General features: G+C 40.6%; 1 protein-coding gene across 2 annotated transcripts in view; it reads right to left on the bottom strand.

The window, feature by feature from the left end:
* The window catches only part of 5-HT1 (serotonin receptor), a 111,369-nt gene that overhangs the window by 53,749 nt on the left and 31,995 nt on the right, over nt 1-25,625 (bottom strand). The window contains exon 1 of one of the 2 annotated variants that reach the window (XM_076532925.1): nt 9,312-9,471. The exons of the other annotated variant lie outside the window; for it this stretch is intronic. The gene's annotated coding sequence lies outside the window, so the exon portion shown is untranslated. Of the gene's footprint in view, nt 1-9,311; nt 9,472-25,625 lie in introns of those variants that run through there. 2 annotated transcript variants of the gene reach the window in all.

Below are 25,625 nucleotides of genomic sequence, written 5' to 3'. Positions count from 1 at the left end.
TGCTAACTCACACCGATCCCCGAAATTCCCGGAATTTCTCCACGCAAAATTTCCTAATCCTCTTGATTAAAAACACGATATACGAGACTGAATATTTTCCATAACTTTATCGTTTAGGTTAAGCTTCGATTCAAGTATACATACTAAAGCCAAGCTTAGTGTTCTAATTTGTAGCTTGCTATTACTTTACACTGGTTCTAAAGGTAAATTTATTCCCTTAAGTTTACGTATTTATCTGGAAGATTTTTACTGTACTCATTTTCAGAAGAGATAGTGTATCCACTTGGGAGTGGGTTTGAGAATTTTTATTCTCCCTGAGTAGAGCTGAAACGTGACGAAAAGGATTGCGTGGAATTGAATTGAAATGCATCGGGTCGATTTCGATTGTATCGAATAGAATTGCGTTGGTAAAGTTGTGCCGAATTCGGATTACACCGAGTCGCATCGCGTCGAATTTAGGTTGCGTCGAATTCCCTTTCGTTGAATTTGGATCGCGTCGAATTCATGTTGCGCCAAATTTGGAACGGGTCGAATTCAAAATGCGCTGAATTTGGATCACGTCGAATTCGGATTATGTGGAGTTCGTTCGCGTCGAATTCGGATCACGTGGAGTTGGATCGCGTCGAATTTGAATCATGTGGAGTTGGATCGCGTCGAATTCGGTTCACGTGGAGTTGGATCGCGTCGAATTCGGATCACGTGGAGTTCGATCGCGTCGAATTCGGATCACGTGGAATTGGATCGCACCGAGTTCGGATCGCGTCGAATTCGGGTCACGTGGAATTGGATCGCACCGAGTTCGGATCGCGTCGAATTCGGGTCACGTGGAATTGGATCGCGTCGAATTCGGATCAAGTGGAGTTGGATCGCACCGAATTCGGATCGCGTGGAGTTGGATCGCGTCGAATTCGAATCATGTGGAGTTGGATCGCGTCGAATTTCGATCACGTGGAGTTGGATCGCATCGAATTCGGGATGCGCCGAATTCTAATCGCGTCGAATTCCGACTGTACCGAATTTGGATCGTCCCGAATTTGGATCACATCGAATTCCAACCGCGTCGAATTCGGGTCGCACCAAATTCCACTCGCCCCAAATTCAGAATCCGCCAAATCTTAATCCTACCATACTTAAATCACCCCACCACCACACCAAATTCGACTCGCATCGAATCCAAACCTCTCCAAATTCGAACCCAAAATCGCACTGCGACGATTTCGCGTCCCGTTAAATTCGCCTGACGTCAAAACCACGTCGAAACTTGAGGCTCCCAAATCGGATGGCGTCCTCAGCAAGCATTCTCCTAACATTTGGTGTACCAGAAGTTGGCGGATCCAGGACTTCCTGTTTATTTTATGTCGTTTAACTTCCCGGCTGCGTACCGAAGCGTTCGATATTTTAAATAAATCAGCATACACGGAACTTCTTAACTGTCGTAAATGCATTACGCGCGCTGAGGGGATCCCAATCGCTGGAAACTTTGGAAAGTGAACTACAGCAGAGGGTCCACAGGCAACATCTGCGATTCTGATCCATCCATGCAGCTACTACACACATTTTCCCAACTGCTAAAACTTCTCTGTGCCGTGTGTGTTTTTTTCCTGATTATTCGACCACGGAGTGAGTAGTTTAAATTTTTATTTCCGCCACATGGTTCCACGTTCCGACAACTTTAACGCGTTTATATTCAACTTGCCTTTTTCGCGTTTCTGTTCCAACTTAAACTATGGTTTAACCGGCACTTTTTACTCGCATTTATTATCGGCACGTTCAATTTTTGCGTCTCGAAGTTTGCTTCGTGAAGTTTTTAATATCGTGTTTGATATTTTGCGGACCTTTACGATAGTTCGAACGTCAATTTGATGGCAATGAAAGCCATGTAAAAATAAAAATATTCATCGATTCTCGAATGAAATAACATCAACTTTGAACGAGCCGTTCTTCCGTTTGCGCGGTTTACCGGTATTTGCTTTGCCAGAGACGATATTAAACTCCATTTAGGTGACCTCGCGATTCAGGAAAAGCGCAATTAATTTTGCTGCATCGATAAACATCGCCGGACCGCGATTTCTTTTCCGTTCCACTTACATGTGTCTTGAAATTGAAATCCAATGGAAAATTTACATTACGAATAGTATCGAATGATAAGTAAAATACAGAACTTCCACTCGAAGAGACGTTCTCGGAATATAGAGCTTCGGCGCTGTTTGAAATACCCTTACACCATCTTGGTTTACTCCGCATGCAACATGATAAAGCAATAAAGCTAAACACAACTCGCGTCAATCCATTTCCTACAAATGCTACAGCAAACAAAGACTTCCCGTTCCGCAAACACGTAAATCATCGACACTGGGTCACATTCACTCCCACGTTCTGGCAAGGCTGTTCGGTTGATATTTAAAAATGCCTTCCTCCCATCCCGACCAATTAAGTGTGGCTCGTGTTACTCGATGTAAAACGACCCATTAAACATTCAACCCGTTCCGTCGTGACGTTAAACCATTCTTTACTTTCTTAAACATGGCACGCGAGTGAACAGGTACAGAGGCAAGTTATAGCTGACGGACAGCGGCAGTAAAAATAAATCAGCCTACGAAAAAGGGTCAAAGTGCGTTACAAAGCTCCTCGAGAAGAAAGAAAATTCTGCTAGTCAAAGAGACCCCCATTACGAATTTATTTTTACTCCCTCTGTGATAGAATCGCTCAAAGACATTCATGCATTCGTTATCTCCTTAATACGTCAGAGGCTTATCCGAGGCATGTACCGAAAGATACACAATTCACATACGTTAGAATTTGCGACACGAATAGTCGAGCGAAATTTAATGACGAGTTATTCCGCTCGTCAGAATAATCGACGTTAATTAAAAGGTTTATCGTAATTACCAATGCGTGTAACATGTGAAATGCGTATTAATGATTCTCGGATACAGGCGTGCATCGCTCGATTTATTAATAACCCTGCGGATGCGGTGGAAATCAATTTTTCCTTCTTAACTAATGATTCATTAATGCATCCTGTCGAACACGCCGCATTATAAACGCATTAATTCCGCTCAAAAAATCCGATGTGTAACATTCAATAATTGGCGAAAATTGCAAATCAAATAAAATCGCCCGACGAGTCATGCATAAGTAATTAATGTAGACTTAATGATTTAAAACTGCGGTCAGCTGCATCGACCCGTACCGGAAATTTCTCATTTAAAAATTTTTATATTCCAAAACTTGGGAATTTATTTTGTATAAATTCGTTTGTCACTTGATTTGAAACTTTATGAAGCTATATAAAATTTTTAAACTGAGAAATCTAATCTACGTCTTCGATCCCTTGCACATTTTGAAACTTATGAACCTACATAAAATTTTCTAACTGAGAAATCTAATCTACGTTTTCAACAAAGCACCCCTTGCATATTTCGTGCACCAACAAAACTGACAAGTAATAAAATGAACAATTCAGTAACAGACAAATCCACTGTTAAAGAGTCTAAAGAATCTGTTTGTACACATTTCGCCTTTTCCAAGGAGTTCTTGACATTAACACGAAAGCTTCAGCGTCATTCGCACTTAAATTTCCATGAAAATCGCGAAAGTTCCGACACGAGCGAATTCATAGCGACAGTTCTCGCCAAGCTGATCGTCCGGCTTCCCGTGGCTTTTGTTTGGAACTTGAATTTAAATTTAGCCACCTCGGTGTTCTTGATCCACGGCCGGATTCCACTTAAATTTCAAATGGAAACTGTCCACGACGGAACCTCGGCGAGGCAGAAATATCCGGCCACATCGGTGACAACGTTTTCCAGAACCTAGCGAATATCGGCTTTCATCCGCACACATTTTCGATACAATACGCTTTAGCGAGCATCGCACGGATACATTTAAAATTCTTATTTTCGAATTACAGGCACGCCAACTTTGTGTCGATTCGACCGCAGATAGACCCTGGGAGAGTTCCGCGAAATTTTACCGATAATTTTCTTCTCGATTGATAAAATTGATCTCCGTTCAAAGTTGCTTTCATTCCGAAGCAACGAGTCGGGAATAAATTGAAACGTTATTCAAGGTTTAAATAACTCCCAAGTTTGCACTGTCAGTTTATCTGAAATTTCATTAAAACTGTATAATTTCTTGGTGTAGTAACACATTGAACATCGGGCTTCGTATGTCCACGTTTTCACTGTCAGATAACGCGTTCGAAAAGAAATGAAAAATGGGAAGCGATAACTGATATCTGTCAAAATTGGCTCAAAAACAGATGTTACCAACGGTCATAAAAGTTTCTGATTTTGACAGCCAGTTGACGACTGAAAGCGTCACAAAGCAAACAAAATCTTATACAGAAACGGCGATACGGTCGATAGCTCGTGTGACGGGGGTCCTGAATTGAATATGATGTTTCAATTTGCGACGGGGTTATTCGTATGGCGACCGGATAAGTGGGTGATAACTTTGAACGTATGGAAATTACGCCATTACGCTGCCTGCTACGAGGAAATCGCGACTGGTCGGAGGAAATTTACCGGCGAGTCTACGCAAAGTTTTTCCATAAGGACGAGGAAACGTGCGACGAGTGAAAAAGCGTAGTTAGCGGCCATTCAAACTTTCAAACTGCGATTCTGTTAGCTTGCAAATCGAATCCCGTTAACATCTTGCGCTCCATCGATGCTTTTTCGACCGACTATCACTTTTAACGCCGTGAAATATTTGGCTGTTTGAAGATATGGAGATTCGGGGATTCGGAGATTTAAGGATTTTGAGGCTCGCAGATTTATGGGACTGACGATCTGGGGATTCGGGGATTTCACGATATGGAAATTTAGGGTTCTGGTGTGAGAATTTTAGGAAATGAAAATTTAGGAACAAATTCAGAATTTGGGAATTTTGGAATCTGAAAATTTTGGGACTTGAAAATTGATAAATTTACAGATTTGATTTGAAACTGAATTTTTATGAATTTCCTGAGAAACATCAATATTTGTTAACATCGTGAATTAATTTTGTTTGCTTTGAAATTACCAAAGCAACACGACAACGCGAATTATTTTGATGTCGGAACATCAATGCTGTTATGCTTGTCAAATTTGGTCGCGATATTTTTCGCTGAAAACCGATGTTCTGAAAATGAGGCAAAACTAAACCGCGGTCCATGATATCCACGTTGATCGATTAATTTTCTGCGGTTGGAACGTGGCGTTACATACATATATCACCGTATAAATGATCGTAAACTGGTCCGTTCGTGCTATATTGTTCGGTAAACGCTGCTAATTTATCCCAATACCGTTCGTTTACCTTTGAATTTGCATCTCATTAAAGAAACCAAAGCTATATGTATTTCATCCACCGTAATGTAAACATTGTGATATTTTTGCATTAAAATTGTTCAAAACCAAGCTGTTTGCTGTCACAATATTTTAACACGATATTCAAACGTGCTGGTGGGATTATTTTTATTCCGTCAAAGAGTCTCAAAGAATTATGTTAACACTTTGAGTGTTCTGAATATTTATAAAAGTCTTGTAGGTAAAACAAATAACTTTCAGCGTATTAGAAAGCATCAAATATGAAAATGTCACAGTAGATTTACTAAAAAGAAACATTTATTTTATCGCGGTGTTAAAAGTGTTAACGACCAAACCGAGGATACTTCACTTAACCGATTCGCAAAAAGCTGATTTAGCGGTGTTACTCGGCTCGAAATTCTGCAACTATTGAATTCGAGAATTTTGCTTACTCGAAACACTGAGTTGCCGAAATTCGATGCAACGTTTAAACCCTCATAAATGACTAGAATTTCCAAGCTATTCTCGATGTCCAGGGAACGTCTCTTCGTTCCCCTCCCTTTTAATTGTCAGCTCCGGCAATTTGACGATCGAACCAGACTTCCACGAAACGGAACCACGGAGGATTTCACCGGTATAAAGACATACCACTCGCGGGCGTATAAGGAACTTTCAAAAGCTTGGAACATATTACCGACGATAAAACTAGACGCTACGCGGTCCGCGGTGCACGCGCACATTTTTTCTCCTTAATTAAGGATGACTTGGCCAGCAACAAATATTCCGGCTGATTTATTGCACAATCCTGCAGAAATGTCTGGCCGGTAATAACGTAAAAAAGAGACGTTCCATTTGTATCACTTTAAACGCGACAGGAGTAAAGCTTCGTAGAGTAAGTAGTATGAGGCCCGCATTTGTCAGACATCCTACGCCAGCCACGGGGCTATTCTACTTAACGCAACGATATCGCCGGCTCGTGAGACGCGTTCACCAGCCATTTGCTTCTACATCGGGATTTACGAAATATTACTCTCGATCCACAGGTTGGATTTGCAGAACCTTGCAAGTTTTAAATTTTTGGTCGTTCAGAAATTGGGAGATTAAAATCTTTTAATTGTATAGCTTATGAGAATTGTATATTATTATACAATCATAATATCATATTAATGAGTACATCGTGATAAATAACTGTTCTCAAACATAAGTCTCCGTTCAAATAATTTTGCAAACACGTAATTCAAACCCTGGTTCATCAACAACTTCAAATAACAAATTCTAACAGTGATAGAATTAATATAACTGATTTATCAGATATATAAAAGTACGTGATAAAATTCTAATTTTAATATAAGTCGGTAATTTTAACACGACTTAGCAACACGAATTTAGTAAATTTTGCCTGGCGTTGGATAGAGTGTCAGATAGCACAGGTCGCGTTTTAAATCGGTTAAGAATAAAGAGTGCCGCGAAAATAGCTCTTTTGAAACAGGCAGCGTGTCCCTTCCTTTTTATTTTCAAGCTTCGCGTATCCCGTATTAAAATCCAGCATGAAGTTATAACACAGAGGGTAGCGGTAGAAAATTCATGAAGTGCAACCGTGGGGCGTGCACGCGAAGCACACGATCATATTTCTTTGCTGTTTCCCGCCTTGCTTTAAGGATACCACGTGCATGCACAACGTGTGCACGCTGTTATCAACACCGTGCAACCAGTTCCCTCCCCTCGTCCCGGGGCGAATTTTACACGGGAAAATTCTAGCCTTGCACGACACGACGAGACGTTTGTTCTCGAATCTCGACTCGAATCGGAAGGAAATTCGTCCGATGGGATCGACCAACGACGAAGAATATTCCAACAAAGTTTCTCCCGTCTAACGAGAGGCGTTCATTTTTTTTTTCGCGTGCCGCTTCGACGAAGATCGTTGGCGATAAATCAATCCAGTCGCCGCATAATTTCTACCGACGAACGGCTGGATTTAGCCTGTCCCAAGAGTCCAAGGAGCGTGTTCGTCGGTCAAAAAGTGAAAAGTTAAACCGTGCGAATCTAATTTAAGTTTCCCGGCTAATAGGATGTTAGGACGACCGAAATAGACGGTTCCGAGGATCGGTTTACTTGGCCAACACTTTTCAGAAGTGTCCTCGAGTTTCGCGATCGAAAGGCGAGAAAGCGCCGCCAACTAAACGGAAACTCTCCTCGGCGTTAATTGAAAGGAAAATAATCGTACTTAGCTTTCGTGGAAACTAGTCGAGTCTTTCATCTCGTAATGCCACGATTCGAAACGTTTGCATTCGATATTTCTCTTAATTCGACGTTACATCCTCGTGATGTAACATCACTGATCATTCTCAAAATAATTGCACATAAAAAAGTGCCTGTTTATCGTAAAATCTTGTTTTCTTTCGCACTCGAAAACACGTTCCGAAAGAATCACCGCGAGAAACGGGACACTTCGCATAATTTTATTACGAAACAACATCAACAGAAATATAACGTGAGTGGTACACGCGTAAAAGCGGCGTAAACTCGTTGATTTATATTTTTGATAGATGGAATACAGCGACCGTAACCATCGCGGCCGTAATAAAGCTTAATTTAATATTTATTTAAACAGCCGTGAACCGCTGATAATAACAACGGTACGATCGTCAAAGGAGCCCAACGGGCCGAGCAACATTTATCGTCCTCGTAAATTCATCTGTTATTAAATCGAATAGCTGTGACGCTGCAATTACCGACCGTTACTGAATATCAATGCTTTCCATTCCATACGGAATACCGACTATTTGCGGTTTTTTTAGATTATGCTTTACGAACAATTATCTTTGTCGTTAATAATAATTACGCGTACTATGTATGCATTTAAACAACGAGACAAATCATTGAAAACCTAAAAACCTTTTACATTTTTAAATTTACATGTGCTAATATTTAAAAATTCCCAAATATACAAATCATTAAATAGACAAGTCCTTAACGAACCATCAAATCCTCAAATGAGAAAATTTATTAAAAAATTTGTCATCGAGCGATCTCCAAAATCATCAAATATTTTTTTGTAATATATGTCTATGAAAAAGACGAAAGTCCAAGAGGCAGAATGTGATAATTTTTTTCTGAAACGCGAGTCTTGGCTCAGGTGTACCAACATGGCGAATTTGAATTCGGAAACAGGATGCTTGATATTCGAGTAGGGCGGTCCGGGCATGGAATATGTTCCGATTTAGTGGAAAGTTCGTGTCATAAATGCGTCAGCGTATCGGAAATCGTTCGCAATATGACAGTATTATAAAGTGGAGTTGGTGGACATTTGTGCGGCGCGTTTGTTGCAGTCGAACACGGAATTCCTAATACATTGTTCGTCAGAGATTACGCGAGAGAAATTACTGCAGCGTGGCATCTGGTGTGGCACATTGTAATTTTCGTTTAACGACACGATCCACTTTGTGTACCTTTCGCAACGCAATTTCCTGCTCCTTATGTTTCTTAGAGGAAAATATCAAAAATACTTGCATGGAAACAAGGGACGTCAAAACCTGTCAGACGTTATAAGAGAACCGAATGAAAGCGACGTGTTCAATTTTCGGAGGTAATTAAACACTGTTCAGGAAACAAGTGTCGCGTGTACAGGGGATGTACATAAATTTGATTGGATCATTTGAACGATGTATCAAACCGTGTGCCTCCATTTTGCAAGTATCATCTAAATCTAATTACCTGGTTCACAGGATGATGGCGTAAGTAATTAATTTAATTGGCGGTTCAAAACTATTTCGGATATTTTCGACCGAAGGTGCAAATGTTACACTGCGACAATAATTATTGTACATATCCGTGGTAAGGACTCTTATGAAACGCCTCTCGGTTCTTTAAATTGATCAAATAGATTTTCCAATGTAAAAATTCTTAACATCGCGCAAAATAAATGGCGGACCATGGCAGGTAAACCGCATCGAATGTAAATACACGGCAAGAAGAATCATGCCGTTAGTCTTCATACTTTACCTACGTCCATAAATCACTGACCTTCTTTATTGCTTTCTTCCATGATTCAGCCGCGATAGTCCTTTTCTTGATTCCTCTCCCCGTCTGTTCGACGATACGGCATCATGCTCGTATTCCACTTAGTCCAAACTGAGCATTCGTCCTTTCGTTTCCTTCATAAAAGCAGAATGCACGATAAAAACCTCTCCAGCCTGAAGGATGTGTACTTTACGAGCCGTCGGAACGACGGTGAACCCTGATACCTCCTCTTCGAGGTATTTCATTCCTTTTTACGAGACGATTCATTCGAAATATTTCGAGTAATTATAAGATTAGACGTTCACGAGTTATTTGAAATTTTCATTCCACGCTGACGATATTTTAAACGAAGTTGTTAGGGGTGTGAACTACTAGGACTTCAAATGTGGGCATGTAGAGAATTTTCAGATGTGAAGATTAAAAGATATGAAAAGATGAGAACGTAGATTGTAAAGTGTAAAGATTTGGTAAGAAACTATGGATACAGAGTTGTATATGGAAATAGGAATATAGAGGGTATAGTTATCAGAGAGCATAGAAACTTTGAGCGCGGCGAAATCAGCATAGGGTGATTTTGAATCTCGTTTACCCAGAGCTCGAGAGTTGCAAGCAGTAAACTGGAAAGCCCGGACCACCAACAGAGTCCGATTTTCTTCCATTTTCTGAAGGGTCGCGCCATTAAATTATCCCGACGATAAAGTGTGCAAACAATAGCAAGCCGTGTGCGCACACCTACACATAAAAGGGTAACATGCAACATAAACGGTGATAAAATCTCGTGTTCCGTGGAAAATTCGTTGACAACCGGTGTATTTATCGTCTTAGCAACGGCCATTAACAACAGGGTGCCTAAAGGGACGGTTAATTAATTTATCCCCGTGGCGAGAAGGAAATAGAATCGGTCCCGCTACTTCCGATTAACTCGACCCAAATGTGCAATTGACCCAGAAGCCCAAAGTCAGCCGGTGACATCTGTAATAGATAAGAGACGGCAGCTGCTATTGACTTAACAAATGTCGACGACGACGACGCAAGTGCGGACGGACCGTGCACAATAAACGTCCATCGGTTCCGTGTTCGAACCCGAAGCGGGATTCAACCTTTAATGGACTGTTTGAGAGAGCGTGCAAGGCTTCGTTCGGATTATTGTCCGACTTGGACCGTCTTGCTTGCATTTGCCGGATTAACTTCATGAAACTCTGCGAGTCCAATCGCCGCGATTAGACTCCTCTTGTGACGGAAGTTGTTCGCAACTCGCTTCTGCTTACCAAACGTCGAACCGCGTTCTTTTCAATCCTTGGACCACCGTTCACGAACAGCCTTTAAACTTCCGCCATTTGAGAAACGACGCTTCAGAAGCAGGTGACCGAGTACAGTCAGTTTTTTTTCTCCTAAAAATTACGACGTACGGGAATACGCTTCGTCGCTTCCTTTCCTCGGTAATTTTCAAATTTACAAGCTTCTAATTTAGAAATTTCGCGGCTTGAAAGCTTTGAAAGCTTAAGATAAGAGGTAATAGTCTCCGTGAAAGTATTAAACTTTGATGCTTTCAAATGGCTGTATACACCCTCGCATTCAAGCACTTCGATACCTTTTCGTTTACGTAAGCTTCCTGCTTTTTGCTGCTGCAGATACAATTTTACAAACTTCTGATTCGCGTTCATTCAAGATGTTTTAAATGGAGAATTAAACGAGCTTCTTAAGAAACTCAAGATAAAATGCCACGGTGGAAAGTCCTTGTAATATCAAAAGCGAGCTTTTCTGAGTTTTAAAAATGAAACTCGACGTTAGAGTACAAGTGAACTCTCGGGAAGTAAGCAACAATCTATTCCTTGCAGATTTTAGGAGTCGGTGAAGCAAACGTTAATGAACTTAACCCTCTTGCTCTAACGATATTGTGACAAAACGTGCTCGTTATGGATAATACGCTAAAGACGTGACGCTAATATGCGCCCTCGTGGCGCACCATCAAGTTTAATATGCTAATTAGCATCATCTTTTCACTCTGCAAACTTTAACTCGATGACAATCCGCACTTATAGAAATTACTGACAAGTGATAATGTTTTCATTCATTTTTTGAAAGAATGCGTGTATGGAAAAATTAAGGGGTGATATATCGAGTGACGCTAATATGCGCCCTCGTGGCGCACCATCAAGTTTAATATGCTAATTAGAATTATCTTTTCACTCTGCAAACTTTAACTCGATGACAATCTGCACTTATAGAAATTACTGACAAGTGATAATGTTTTCATTAATTTTTTGAAAGAATGCGTGTATGGAAAAATTAAAGGGTGATATATCGAGTGACGCTAATATGCGCCCTCGTGGCGCACCATCAAGTTTAATATGCTAATTAGCATCATCTTTTCACTCTGCAAACTTTAACTCGATGACAATCTGCACTTATAGAAATTACAGACAAGTGACAATGTTTCTATTCACTTTTTCAAAGAATACGAAAAAGTAAAGGGTTTCTATATCGAGTGACATATCCATGAGTACTGTATATTATTGAGTGCTCAGTTGTTCAAAGCGAGTGTTTGTCATAACGAAATCTCGACCAACGGGTAGCGGCTGATGCGACTGTTAGAAAGTTCGAAGTGGCCGAAATTATTGACGTGTACCACTAGAAGTTTCGAGCGTAGAATTATGACGAGCGTTTGTTGCTCGCTTCAAGTTGCTCGACAATCATGAACTCCTCCCAAAATCGAGGTCAATGGATAACGATAAGCTTCGTTACTTAAAACTTTGCGCGGCAAATAGCTTTGAAGCTTGCCATTTATAATTTGCCGCGATTGCGCTACGTCGAGTTTCTGCTCGTGCAGGAATTATTAGCTCGTGTCTTATTCGTTGCAAATTTTGTCGCGGTTTTCATGTTTAATTCCCACTTGTTCGAATTTCATAAAACAGTAAAATGCACCTACTAATTATTTACGCTTATCAGCTTTAAATTTTAACAGCATAAACAGACTCTTTTATGTTCCTCTTCAGCAAGGGATTATTAAAAGGTTAAGCACGTATCAAAATTAATGGTAGCTGCTTTGAATATTTTCAAGGAAAGTTGGGCAATAGTTTCAATTTTAAAGAATGCCTCTCCCCAAGGCGCGATTTTTCAAATAAAACAGATTCCTGTTCGTAGCTCGCAATCAGGGTATGCATTGTTCCATTCGTATGCACGTTCAACGGCTTGTTCTTGTCTCGTTGCTATCAGCCCCAAATATTCCACGAATGCTTTCATCTGAATCATTTTCTGCGTTCCCCTCGCGTTGATGCATATGTGCTGCATAACGCGAATACGACGTTATACGACTCTTATGAATCGCCAAAAATGCACCGACATTCCCTGACATTCTTCCGTTCAATTATTTCGGAAGATTTTTTATTACGAAAAAGTTCAAAGGACACGCTTTATTACTGCGACTGATTTCAATTTTTAAAAATGCACACGGTTATACATTAAAGCATCTACATATCTATATAAATTGCAGAGGTACTATCCACAGGTTTTAAATGAATTGGGTCGAATCGTTTGATGGTTGCTCCCAAAATTGAGACGATCCTTCAAAACCAGCACAGAGTGGTGTAACGCGGGAAATTCGTGTAAAAATGAATGCTGACGGCAGCATCCGTGATTGTGCAGAGTTTTCCGAGAAAAAATACGATCGCGCGAACGAGGCCTGGAATATTCGTTAAACCAACGAAGCCACCTTTCAACCAGCTATCGCGTCAGCGATTTCACATTCGACGTAATTCTTCGTAATGGCGAGTCATCCGCGAAACCTAAATAGCGTGAAAAAAAATACGCTGCTCGTTCTACGGCCTGTGGTCTTTTTTTAATCCAATTTTTTCGCTGCTTCGCTGGTTTGTTACACGTCGTCGACGAGTAGAAGCAGCGGTAAACACGTGGCGCGAAACGGGTCGTTCGATTCCTCGATACGACCCGTCTCGAGCATCGTTTCGGACGTTCATCCGGCCAATATTTTGCGGACGCGATCGTATCTGGACGGGTTAATCGAATTATTACGGGAAAACGTTCGTGTACAAGATTTTTTTAGCCGCTCGTTCCGCGAAGTTACTTGCAGGCTGTGCCCACCCGATGAAATCGATAGTTTAACGAGGCGTACCAGTATCGAAGGCACGGTGTGATGTTTTTAAGGCCAGCGCACACAATTTGCATGGTGCACGAGCATACGTGTACCGTTTAAATTGCCCAGAGAGTTCTTTCTGTTAATAAAATCCGCTCGGAGGATCGAAAGGTAATCGAACGAGTGACGTTCAAGCGTTTACAAGCGAGATCTTGTTGAAAAACAACGCCGATATTTTGCATCGCGTATTAAACTCCTACAGCAACCTATATAAATCTCTATTAAATTCTACAATACATTATTTTATTACAAATTCAAAAACTACGTACGAAAATATAATTGTTCATTTTTGTAACTCCGCTTTTCAATTATAGAACAATCGGGATAAAAACAATTGTTTCCAATAAACTAGTTTCCTCTTCAAATATATAGAATCGAAATCGAATAACGAACATTTTGTTGGAATAACAACATTTACATTCATCATGTATGAATTTGATTTCGAAGAGAAGAATATCGAAGTATCGGTGGGAAAACACCAATACGAGCATAAATCTTGAAGCGTTGCCGATGTTCCCGTGAGAAATCATCGGCACAACGTATTAGCACGGAGCGAGCGGATATCACGAATGCAAACATCGAAGAAAACCGGAAACTAATACGGTTAGAGTGCAAACAGACATGCGTCTGTGTAGTTCGTGCATTCTGCCGTTTGGTGCAGCTCGAATATAACCAGTAGTTTCAATCAATGAAACGCTAATGCAAACATTTGTGCTCGCTCAAATAAACCAGATATTATTTTGTGTAAACAGGACCGAATTTTAGTTATCCTTTAGCGTCCCCAGTATTGTTACGATAAAGAACACTGTTCTGCTTCTAATATACCACATATATTACTTTTTAAGAAATCATTTCAAAATGCTCGCAATCTGTATATTTTCTGAACTCTGCTTTAGAGTCTTCTTTTAACAAAGATGTATATAACATGTTCGAATATCAACCATGTAACTTTGCCAGGATTTTCGATAGACTGTAACATGGATACGACCGTCGCGAAGATGGTCAAAATGAAGCAAAAACGGGGTTTTTGCCGTTCCAGATATCCGATCAATTTCACGTGTAACCGAGCGTTCGCGTGGCATCGACCCAAGAATAAGAAGCGAGAAAAACGCTGCTTACATGGCAAGCCACGTTAGCCAGCCCTTTCAATGGCGTCCCGAGAATTCGTGACGTGCCAACTTTCCACTTAAGACCATCCTTGTGACGACATGACCCAGTATTCGACTCTTGAGGAGGCAAATCGAGACAAAGACTCCTCGCGGAGTGTGAATCGTCGTTCCGGTTTTAGCCCCGCGATCAACGAATCCTTCTCGCGATTAGTTATGTTCCGCAAAGTGGAACAAAACCTTTCAACGCGTTGATGCCCGACCAGCGGTTATGTCGCGTAACTTCGATATTTATGTCGCTCTTCTATCCCGAAATGTATCGCGTTTAACAGTCACGCCACATAACTTCCTGTTCGCGTTCCGACCGCCCTCGCGTTTCCTCCCCCTTGTTTTTTTCCACGTTATTTCGTGCACGATCTACTTAAAGCCCATCGCGTGCGCGTGATATTTCGTTGCTTAAAAAGTGCTGCTTATACGCCCGACATTAACCAGCGAACGGAAAAAATGGCCGTTTTCGAGCTGTCACGGTTAATAATCGGTCGCGGACTTACGACCAAGTAAATGGCCCGGATATTTTCACCCTCCGTCGCTATTCAATATCCATGAGAATTAAACGACGCTAACGCGATAAAAACATGCGTCGCGATTTCATTTCGAGACGACTGTTCCACGTACGAGCAGAAAAATTCACCCTTCGTTCGGATTGTTTGCGCTTGGAACGTCATCACGAATGCCATTTTTCGTTTCAATTGTACTCCGAGTCTGCGGGAATTTAAATTCCCCGGGGTCTCGAGCGGAATCCCCGAATCAAATTCGCTTCAAAATTCACCCCGGGCTTGTACGAAAATCTCCGACTTCCCGGAAATCGTCTTTAAAACCACCGGTTTCTTATCTCCGCAAACGTAGCTTCTTCGCGTGTTCCCCGATTATGGAGGAATTTGGGCCATGATGCGTGTAGAAATCGATAATCGAGCTTGCATAATTGAGCGCGCTTAGTCAACGTAGCATCCGCACGAAAGCTCGGTGATTGATCGACGTTCTGCAAATTAAAACTCGAACCCCTGTGGTTCTCCACGCTCCGATGCAGATATTTTGCACCTTAAGTAAAAAGATGGATAAATTCGAATGACCTAGTCTGGAAAAAAAATATGTTAGTTACCTCGAACGCGAGTGGGATAAAAAGTTTCAAAGGACTCGTATAAAAGTTCATAGATGACGCTTTCGTTTATCCTGTCTCTCTTGGTTCCCTGCGAATGGTAGATTTTTCTGCGCAATATCGACGGTGTTATTACGAGTAAGGACGTGAAAGGAAAGGGCGAAAAAGGCCAGAAAGCGCCAAAAAGCCGTGAAAGCACTCAAAAGTTTAACGATTCGAAGTTTCTGTAAGGGCAAAAAGGAGTAGCAAATCTGCAACGCCATTTTCAACCGTGAAATTATTATATCCGTTCCCGTTCCACCGGGGAAACCAGTCGATTTTCGCCGCACGAAAATCTCACGAAACTGCCATTAACTTAAATGCAAGGCATCGGTAAACTCGGAAATTCACGTTCGATTGTGACGGTGTAGCGTTAAACGGTTCTCAGAGTTTGCGTTTCAGAGTTTACAATCGTCGCGACACTCAAAGCAAATCCTGTTGCCTGTCGCGGATCGTTCTGTCAGCGATTCCCGTCAAAGGGTCGTTGTTAGCCCATGGGTAACCTTAATTACAGACGATTAAACGATCCGACCGTGAATACAGGGAAGCCTGTCGAATGAACGGCTTGTTTCTTGCTTGTATACGCAAGTATCGCAATAATCCGACGTCCGATGCTTTCGCAAAATACACACGGCAAGCCTATCGGGCATAAGCTGTATCAAATTCCATAGCTGACTACCTGTTGCTCTGAGAAATTGCCAACCAAGTCCCTGCCCATCGAATTAAGGCCACGTACAAATATTTCATTCGTCTCATTATGGCAGCTCGACAATTCGTCAAATAATCTACGATTGTCAAAACTCAAATTGTAAATTATTTCGAGTGTTTGAACTAGAAGTTTCAAATCACATTTACACCCATAATTATCTTGTTTACCGACGAAGAATTCGCGATTAACACGGACTGGAGAGAACGTAGTCGCCCGATAACGCGATATGAAGTCGTAATGTTATCAGAGTGCAGGGAAATTAAAAAATTCCTGCTCGGGGAATGTAATCAGAATTTCCCAACTCCGAGGCGATTATCATTTTAACGGATGGTTCAATCAATGCGTTCGAGTTATAGAATGTTTCCATAGAATAATAAATGTATGTATGTCCAGAATAATATGATCTTTATCGACGTCGACGTGAACAAGATGAAAAAGTGTCATTTATGCGCATCGAACGTCAAAATATTTCGTCGCGCAGAGAGAAAGGTCTCTTTACGACGTGTCACGTGTGCTGTCAAATGTGGGTTATACTTTTCACGCTAGCTCCATTTACAAACTCGTTAAACATTGATGCCAACATATTTCACTGATGGATGAATATCTTTACATAAGAAAGCAAGATTAATAACCGAAGCATCATGGTACACATCTACTCTATTTTTTAAACAAATATCGATTGTTTCATGATTAATGTGCTTAGAGGAAAATTTAACGTGATGAACCGTTCGTGAACAAAAACAACCTTCGTCAAGATTTATGGTTTTAAAAATCAAGATACATCTACAGCCATTTAAAAATGTAAATTTATGATGAATCGTGATCAAAAACCTTCATGAAGGCTTACGATTTTAGTCAAAATCAAGAAACATGACAATTAATAAAATTTAAATTAACCCAAGATGCTAAAATCTTCGCTCTGATGATAATACTTGATAAAATAGTTTTTGTGAACCTTGGTAAGAACGATTAATGGCACCAAAAAAGAAAGGCTCCACCTGTTGTGTCCTAATTATTCCGGCACTTTTCAGAATCACGTCGTTAAATAACTAACGTGGCGTGATAGATAAGATCGTTAGACGTGCTTCTCCTAAAATCAGCTCAACTTGTTGCGTGCTCATTGTTTCCGTTTTCTTTTCACGACTTTGACAAGCTTCTCCATTTTTAAACGTGTCACGCCGAACGTGCCAAAGAAAGCAAGGTCCCGGGCGTCATCACGTTTACGACGATTCGACGCCGTTAACTTTAGAAATGAAGCCGGGATCTCGTTGCATAATTGAAGAGGAGACATGCCAGAAAAACGACCAAAGCCCCGAAAAAATGTTTCCCTCGAGATCCCGCGTGAAACCACTCGCTTACAACGACTGTTTGCTCGAAATATTGCCTGTTTACCCACCGCGCGTATCGCGTTCAATATCCCGAGAAAATTGACGGTCTGATTACCATGCAGCTGAATGAGAAATTCTGCATCGGAAGGAAAATTTTATCGGGCTCCGGATTTTTCGGATTCTTTATGAAACGCGGTTTTTGACCGGATTACTCTTATTGCAAATTTAGAAATTTTTAGAGATATTAGTTTTCAAATTTTTGAGAGGGTCATTGGGAATATTCAAATCTTCAAATTTATACATTTAATCACCTAAATTGTTAAATTGACAATTTCTGAAATTTTTGAATTTCTCAGTTCCTAAACTCTTGAATTCACAATTTCTCAAAATCCCAAATTACAGAATTTCTAGATTTCTGAAATTCTATGATATTTCAACCATGGTCCTCTCAGTTTAACATCTGCATTTTTAGTATCTTCTGAATTATGTTATTACTTTCGTTACTGATTTAGTAGCTTTTACGATGGTATTCTTTTCAAAATGTATGCAAAATGATATCGTTTCCAATCAACATCCCTAGCGATTCGCCTCGCAGTTTTACAGTACACCCACGTCAATATAATCCGATTCAAAGTTTGATGTATGGAGAAACCCAGTCGCGAAACTTTCAGTCAGTTTTGGTCCATTCTGGCATCCAGTTGTTTGCACAAAACTTTCATTCGTGTCTCACATACCGATTCCGATAACATTTTATTTTTATTGACGTCACTTGTTTCGCGACTTTTTCGAAAAACTCGCAAACGTACGAAATTAGCAGAAGTTGAAGAAAAAGGGTTTGATAGTGGGTTAATGTCGTTCTAATTTAGACAAGCCCCGTGGCAGAGAACAGAAGTTACGGTAATTTCGTGCCAGATAACGGACGCTTCGAATTAGCATTCGGATTAAAATCGGATTACAAGAAGGCTGCTGCGATAACCCGGAAGAAAGGTCACTTCGTGTCTCAAGAATCATGAAATGAACCGTGCTTAATGTTCGGTTTGGAGGAGAATTTGGGAATTTGGCAAGAAAGAAAGTTTCTTGCATAAAAGAAATGAATAATTTATCAAACACCGAGAATATGTCAAAAGATCTCAAAAAAGCTGGCGAAGAAACGCGAGATAAAGAGACACTAAATTCTAGAAATCTTTCTCACCTTCTTCAGAACGTTGTATCGCCTGCCTTCCTTCGCAGACCAGGACAAAAAAATGAAATCTCCCCTAAAAAATCAAGAACTATATTACCCTTTTATGACACAGTTGGCAACGCCTTTCATCTGTCCGCGTACAGATTCGGAACCTGAAGCCGAAGAACCTTTGAACGTCCCCCATCCCTCATTCGCCGTACGCTCAATTCTGAAGAACCTTTCGTGGTTTCGAGAAGTCATAATAAAGAAGGGAAACGTAGAAATAAAAAAGGGGGGTCCTTCTACTTGAAGGACGGCGCACGAGTTTTAAGAGAATAATAAATCTCAGACTCTTTGTTCTTCAACGACTTCTAAAAAATAAAAATACTATTCGCATAAAAATCGACTTATACGAGGCTTTATCGATGCGAATAGGAACATAAGCTTCGTCAGAATTTCGATCACATAATCGGTGAATTTAAATAACGTCAGTTTTCAGAAATAGCTAAAGTGCAGAATGTGCAGAAACTTTTAAATTTGACAATTCAACAATTTGTCGAGTTTTCGTGTGTGGAAGTCTTTGAATCAGCGTAGTGTCAAATCTGTACATTCCTTAATTATTAAAATCTCTAAATGATCAAATGCTGGACCTCAATTTTTTTAACTTCAAATTAAAAAATTTTTATTCTTGAACCCCGATTTCCTAAACCTCAAATCTTGAAATTTCTGAACCTGAAAATTTCAAATTTCTAAACTCTTGCACCTAAATCTTTTAACCCTTAAGCCACTAATCCTTAAACGCCTGAACCCTTAATCTCTAAAACTCTACTCCCTAAATCTTTGTTCTCTAAATCCCCACTCCATAAACCCCTAATCCCTAAACCCTTAATCCATCAATCCCTAATCTCCAAACCCCCACTCCCTAAACCCCTAATCTCTAAACCCCTAATCCCTAAGCCCTTACTCCCTAAATCCCTGGCTCCCTAAATCCACACTCCATAAACCCCTAGTCCCTAAATACCTGCTCCCTAAACCCACACTCCATAAACCTCTAATCCCTAAACCCTTAATCTTTCAATTCCTAATCTCCAAACCCCGACTCCCTAAACCTCTAATCCCTAAACCCCTAATCCCTAAACCCCTACTCCCTAAATCCCTGCTCCCTAAATCCACACTCCATAAACCCCTAATCCCTAAACCCGTAATCCCTAAATCCCTAATCCCTAAACCCCTAATCCCTAAACCCCTAATCCCTAAACCCCTAATCCCTAAACCCCTAATCCCTAAACCCCTATTCCCTTAACCCCTAATCTCTAAACCCCTAATCCCTAAACCCTTACTCTCTAAATCCCTACTCCATAAATCCCTAATCTCTAAACCCCTATCTTTAAAGTCTGAACCCCGGAACCTGGAAATTTCTCAAGTTAAAAGAATCCAGAAGAAACTCAGGTGCAGTCCATTGCAAAGTATCAACTAATATCAATCTTTCTGTAGAGATACGTTATACATCACCTTTTTCACGACGAATGTTGCCAGTGACAAAGGTTTCAGAGGAAAGTAAAGAAAGGGGTCAATCCGACAGTCAGTTAAACCTTTAAACGCATAGCAAAAGGAGGAAAGAAAAGCAAGAAACAGTTCCTGCAGACTTGTCACATCCATTATCCGTGGACATACGACCGAAGAGCAGAACGTGGTAATCCAGGAAGTATGTTGGCCGTTTATCACTGACTTTCACGATGCAACGACCTGTCAGACGTTGTATCTTTTCTTCGATACGAGTCAGATAAAATAGACGGAGGAAATGGTGACGAAAAATACCGGTAACATCGAACGTAATCCGAAGCAGAAACACGCGAATGTTTCTCGATGCTGGCTCGACAGGGTGATGTATAATCTTCGAGTAGTTTCTTCTATATCTTTCCATCGACCACAGAGACGTGTCCAAGGGTTTACGTTTATTCTAATCAGTCTGTGAACCGTTTAAAATTGTCCGTATTTCAGAACGGTTGATCTATTATCGCATGGAACGTTTCGGTGGAACGCAATTAAAAACCACTCATGCGACTTTTATCGCGCAGAATGTTAAACATTAATTTCATTGAAAATATAGTCGATGAAATCGTAGGAACTTTTAATCTATCTCGCTTTGCGTCCATTTCGAGCGTCCGAATGTTTCAACAAGTTATCGTTTTCCATCGAGTGATCCGATCGATTATTAATTAAAACAACGTTTTTCTCCGCGGACTGCAAACGAAAAGTACGGGGAAATAAAACGATAGCGATTTAAATGGAAACAACTGCATTATCCGAAAAGGCATCGAACATCAAAGCCGAGTTGCGCTACCCCTATTGTTTCAATTCTGCATGCCAATGAACCGACTTCCCTCTGTATGCAAAGCGACGTCCGTGCTATTTGTAATCAAATTGCACCTTTCATTCGCCTCATTATTTATCGATCTCCGAACACGAATACCTAACGAGCAAGCAGCGTGCTGGCAGTGCAGTCTCTTCTGCAACAATCGTAAACGATTACGATTGCGAAATTGTTGAAATTCCTTTCCATGCCGAGAATATCGAATCCGAAAGCAACTTCAAACTCGTCTTCGATGTTCTTCCGCTTACTTGGGTATTCTTCTAATTAAAGTTCACGACGGAAAATTGCGGCGATAGCCATTTTGAAGTGTACTCGCAGGAATAGTTTTATGGAAGGAACACCAGATAACTGGCCCGACTGTTATCGGTGGACGAGTGCCAATAAAACGTGGGCAGATAGGAGGCATAGTTTAACCAGCTGTTGACGCGTCACAGAAATATGAACAGAATTGTCGGGAATGCTTTAAACAACGATAATGTTTGAATATCGGTTCATCGGCTGTGGGCATCAAAAGGTTCGCAGCGTTTCCAATTGCCGACTATCGGCTGTTGCAGAAATGGGCAGACCTCGTGGGCTACATGGTGTACAATGAGATGTCCAGGATCTTTGGAGACTCGATAATATAGAAATTTGGCAAGTTAGAAATTTGGGGACCTAGAAATTGACAACTTAGGAACACCAGAAATGTAGAACTTCGGTCACTTATAAATTTGGGAACTTAGAAATTTAGTCATTTGAAAAATACAGAAATCTGGAAATTGAAAATTTGGTGGTGTCAAGTTTCAGTGTTACGTCGCTAAACCTCGAATTTTCCGAGATTTTCAGCAGAACAAATTTCATCGTGTCAGTCTGTTCCAATTGTCCAACTTGTTGACTTCACTGGAAACATTTGTTTCGCGCGAAGGAAATTTTTTAATTCGTATATCGGACAATGGATGTTTCTCACGGTTGAGTCGCGGGCGAAACAATAATCCCAGGAAACAAGCAAAAATAATGGGACATGCGACGAACTTTGGGAATAATGGTTGAACAAGGGAAGAGGGTAACTTTGCCGCCGCTTGGAAATGCAATTATGCTCGCAGAGTTTTAGCCGACGACATGGACACGGATATTCCTCAGGCACAAGCGAAACCTCTTAAAGGAACGACAATCCGTGGCGTAATAACGTATTCCTCGAGATTGTCTCACCAGTTTGCATGGCCGATGAGTGTAATGTCTCGCAAGAAATGAAATTAGCACGGCTCGTCGACCGTGTACAACTCCTACGAATGAACTAATTTCTTCGAAACTGTTTCATTCAATTCGATGGAACAACTTAAATTATTCTTGAGGTACCATTTAATTATTTCGAGAAGTAGTTATACTCCTCGACTTGAAGTATCAACTCAAAGAGTTAGATTTTTCAAGTTCCAATAATTTCGAAAATTATGGAGATTATTGAATCGATAGATGAATGCACATTTTACAATTATGTAAAATATAAGAATATGTAAAGTGTGTTCTCATTTTGTCCTGCGCTGTACGTGCACTTGAGATTCTTCCGGCTATACCTGGGGAATACCGAAGTTGACGTTGAATATATTTTCACCAGAATCTCAATTCGACCAATATTTTCCCTCATAATATTTCCAAAGCTCCATGAGATGAAAATCATTCTTTCCTTCGCCTTTTTTACGCGAAATACAAGCAGCGGAGAATATAGACGGAACAGGGAATAAGCCCGTAAAATCTCCATGGAACGTCGAATTCGAATTTCCATCGAAATTCGCGATCGTAGACGAAACAAATGTTCTCATCAGTGTCGGGTAAGCGTTGCAGGCTCTTAACATGGCAACTGTTCGACCACAGGAGACCGGACAATATTCCTGAATTATGTCGACACCGCGTTACAACGGATAATTTTGCAATGGAGTAATTTCTTGGCGAATACACATCGAGGCAATGTGTGTCATGTCGCGTGAATTTCCCGTGAGCTTTACTTGTGGCAAAGATCGATCTCCGAAATGTGCACATGTGCCACTTCCATCGAACGAACGATTCACGTTACAGCGATCGACGATACAATTTATGGAGTACACAAGTATTGTATGGTGCTGACCGTTAATTCGACGCTTATACGGTCCTGCGAGTTGTGGCGTGTTGCGATTTAATAAATGTCACCGACGAGGATGCAGGTGCCGTTTGTAACACGTGCTGAGTTTACCGTCGACAGTCTAATTAACGCGTGACACTTTGAGACGTCGGTTTCTGCGTCTATTTCCTGTCAATGGATGCTGCCGAGTTAGGTTCCTTGTTTATGGATACCATTTCATGTCCTCTGCATGCAAAGTTGCCTTTTGTGCAATGTCATAATGGTACCAAAATATATGATCGTATATGACCATCGCGTTGCAGAATTACAAAAATATATGACCTTCGCATGCACGGAAATGTTTGGATCCATCAAGTATATTGCGAATTCTGTGAATATTCCGTTCCTGCAGCTTCGCCAGTAATAATGCAACGAGAGCAAGAAATCTCGCGAAATTGTTTTAAAACGTTTTGCGCTTTTGAGTTATGGTATTCCTTCAAACAATCCCTGTAAGAGACAATTTGAAAAAAGGTGAGCTCCGGAGAGAAGTCCAGCGATTTAAGAGGAAAAAATTCTCTCCTTCCTAAGAGAGATTTTTCACCGACACGAAAATTATTCACCCTACTCAGGATTTTGCCCGTTCCCGTCCACGAGTTATCGCTGCCAACGGAATAAGAAATTTTTCGTTTAATTAAATCCTCGGTCCATTGGTCACGATAAATACGATTGGTTAACGTAACCTATGGATCGTTTTAATCTCAAAATAATATAGCACGATTGTACAAACATCCGCAGCCAATTATCTAATTACCCTAACCAATTCAGACCTAATCTACTCTAAAATTACTTAAACTGTAGAATGGTTTATGAACTGATTGCGTTAATATCTACGATCTACTAATTACCTGAACCAAATCGAACCTGGTCTGAATTCAAAATGGAGAGTACATCACATAAATATCTGTAATCTACTAATTAGCCAATTTCCTAAAACGAAACCTAAAATTGTAGAGATCTCAAAACGGTAAAGGAACGTTTATAATTTCATAAACATCCACGTTCTTTTAATTAGTTAAAACGGCACGGTCTTTGAAAGGATTGACTCGAAAACAGAGATGCAGCTCTTTGAAGGGAAGACCGTTCACGGATGTGCCTTGAATTATCTTTGTAGTCGTTAATCGGTCGGGAAGCGGTATAAAAGAGAAAGTAGAATAAGAAGAAGAAGACGGGAAGAAGGAAAAAGAAAACACTGATGGGTACTTCCGATAAAAGGGACGATTGTGTAATTTTTTAATGGACGAGGTAATTCAGGATAATTGTTCCTTTCAACGAGAAGATGCCACCTCTTTCAAGCGATTTCAGAATTATTCAAATTTTCAGACAATTTTACTCGCAATTGTCCCGCTGAATGTTTTCAAATTAAAAGCCGTTTCATCCTCTTCTTGTCCACTTCACTTTCGTATCTATACAATTCGTCTACCTCGTGAAATATGCACGAATATTGCCGAAGGTCAATCTAGTCAGCTATTTCCATCCATCTTTAACAATGCATACCTTCGTTTCGTGACACGATATATCTGCATTTCGAATGCAACGAAAGTTACAAAGTCGTTTCAATCGACTTCACTTTTACCTACGGTCTATATCGAGGACAAAATCGACCCTGGACGTCGGTCGAAACGCTATAAATAATGAATTTCTTCCGTTGGGTCTTGATGAAAAATCGCTTCGACTCTTTCAATGAAAAACATTGTCACAAATTTATAACGAGCGAAACTCCATTTTTGTTTCCATAGGATCGCTTAAAAACTGTGGTTAACTCGCCGCAGCTCGTTTCATTTTGCAATCGATATGCCATCGGATATCTGGACTATCGTGACTATTAATCGACTCGATTAATTCGTATAAATAAATAACAAACACTTAATATCTTGATAAATCATGTCCGGTTCACCGCACCCGCATTCGTTCGCCAATCGATACATCGTCACGTATCGATTTTCCGATGCTCCTATTCTTTTCTCCCTTTTCAAATTTTTACTCGACCTTATCGTTTATGAGAAGAGGATACCGCCTTTCATCGGCTTTCCTATCTTTTCTCTCGTTGGAAATCAGCATTTGAATACCCGAATTATTTATCGTGCAGATAGCTGTTACAACGATGGACCATTAGATATACAAGGAACCCCTATAAAAAGGTAAGAAACGGTACACGAATCTCT

This window comes from Megachile rotundata, chromosome 6 (genome assembly GCF_050947335.1).
Source record: "Megachile rotundata isolate GNS110a chromosome 6, iyMegRotu1, whole genome shotgun sequence".
NCBI classification, from domain to species: Eukaryota; Metazoa; Arthropoda; class Insecta; order Hymenoptera; family Megachilidae; genus Megachile; species Megachile rotundata.
The sequence above is the reverse complement of the archived record's forward strand: the minus strand, read 5'-3'. Positions and strand labels throughout refer to the sequence as shown.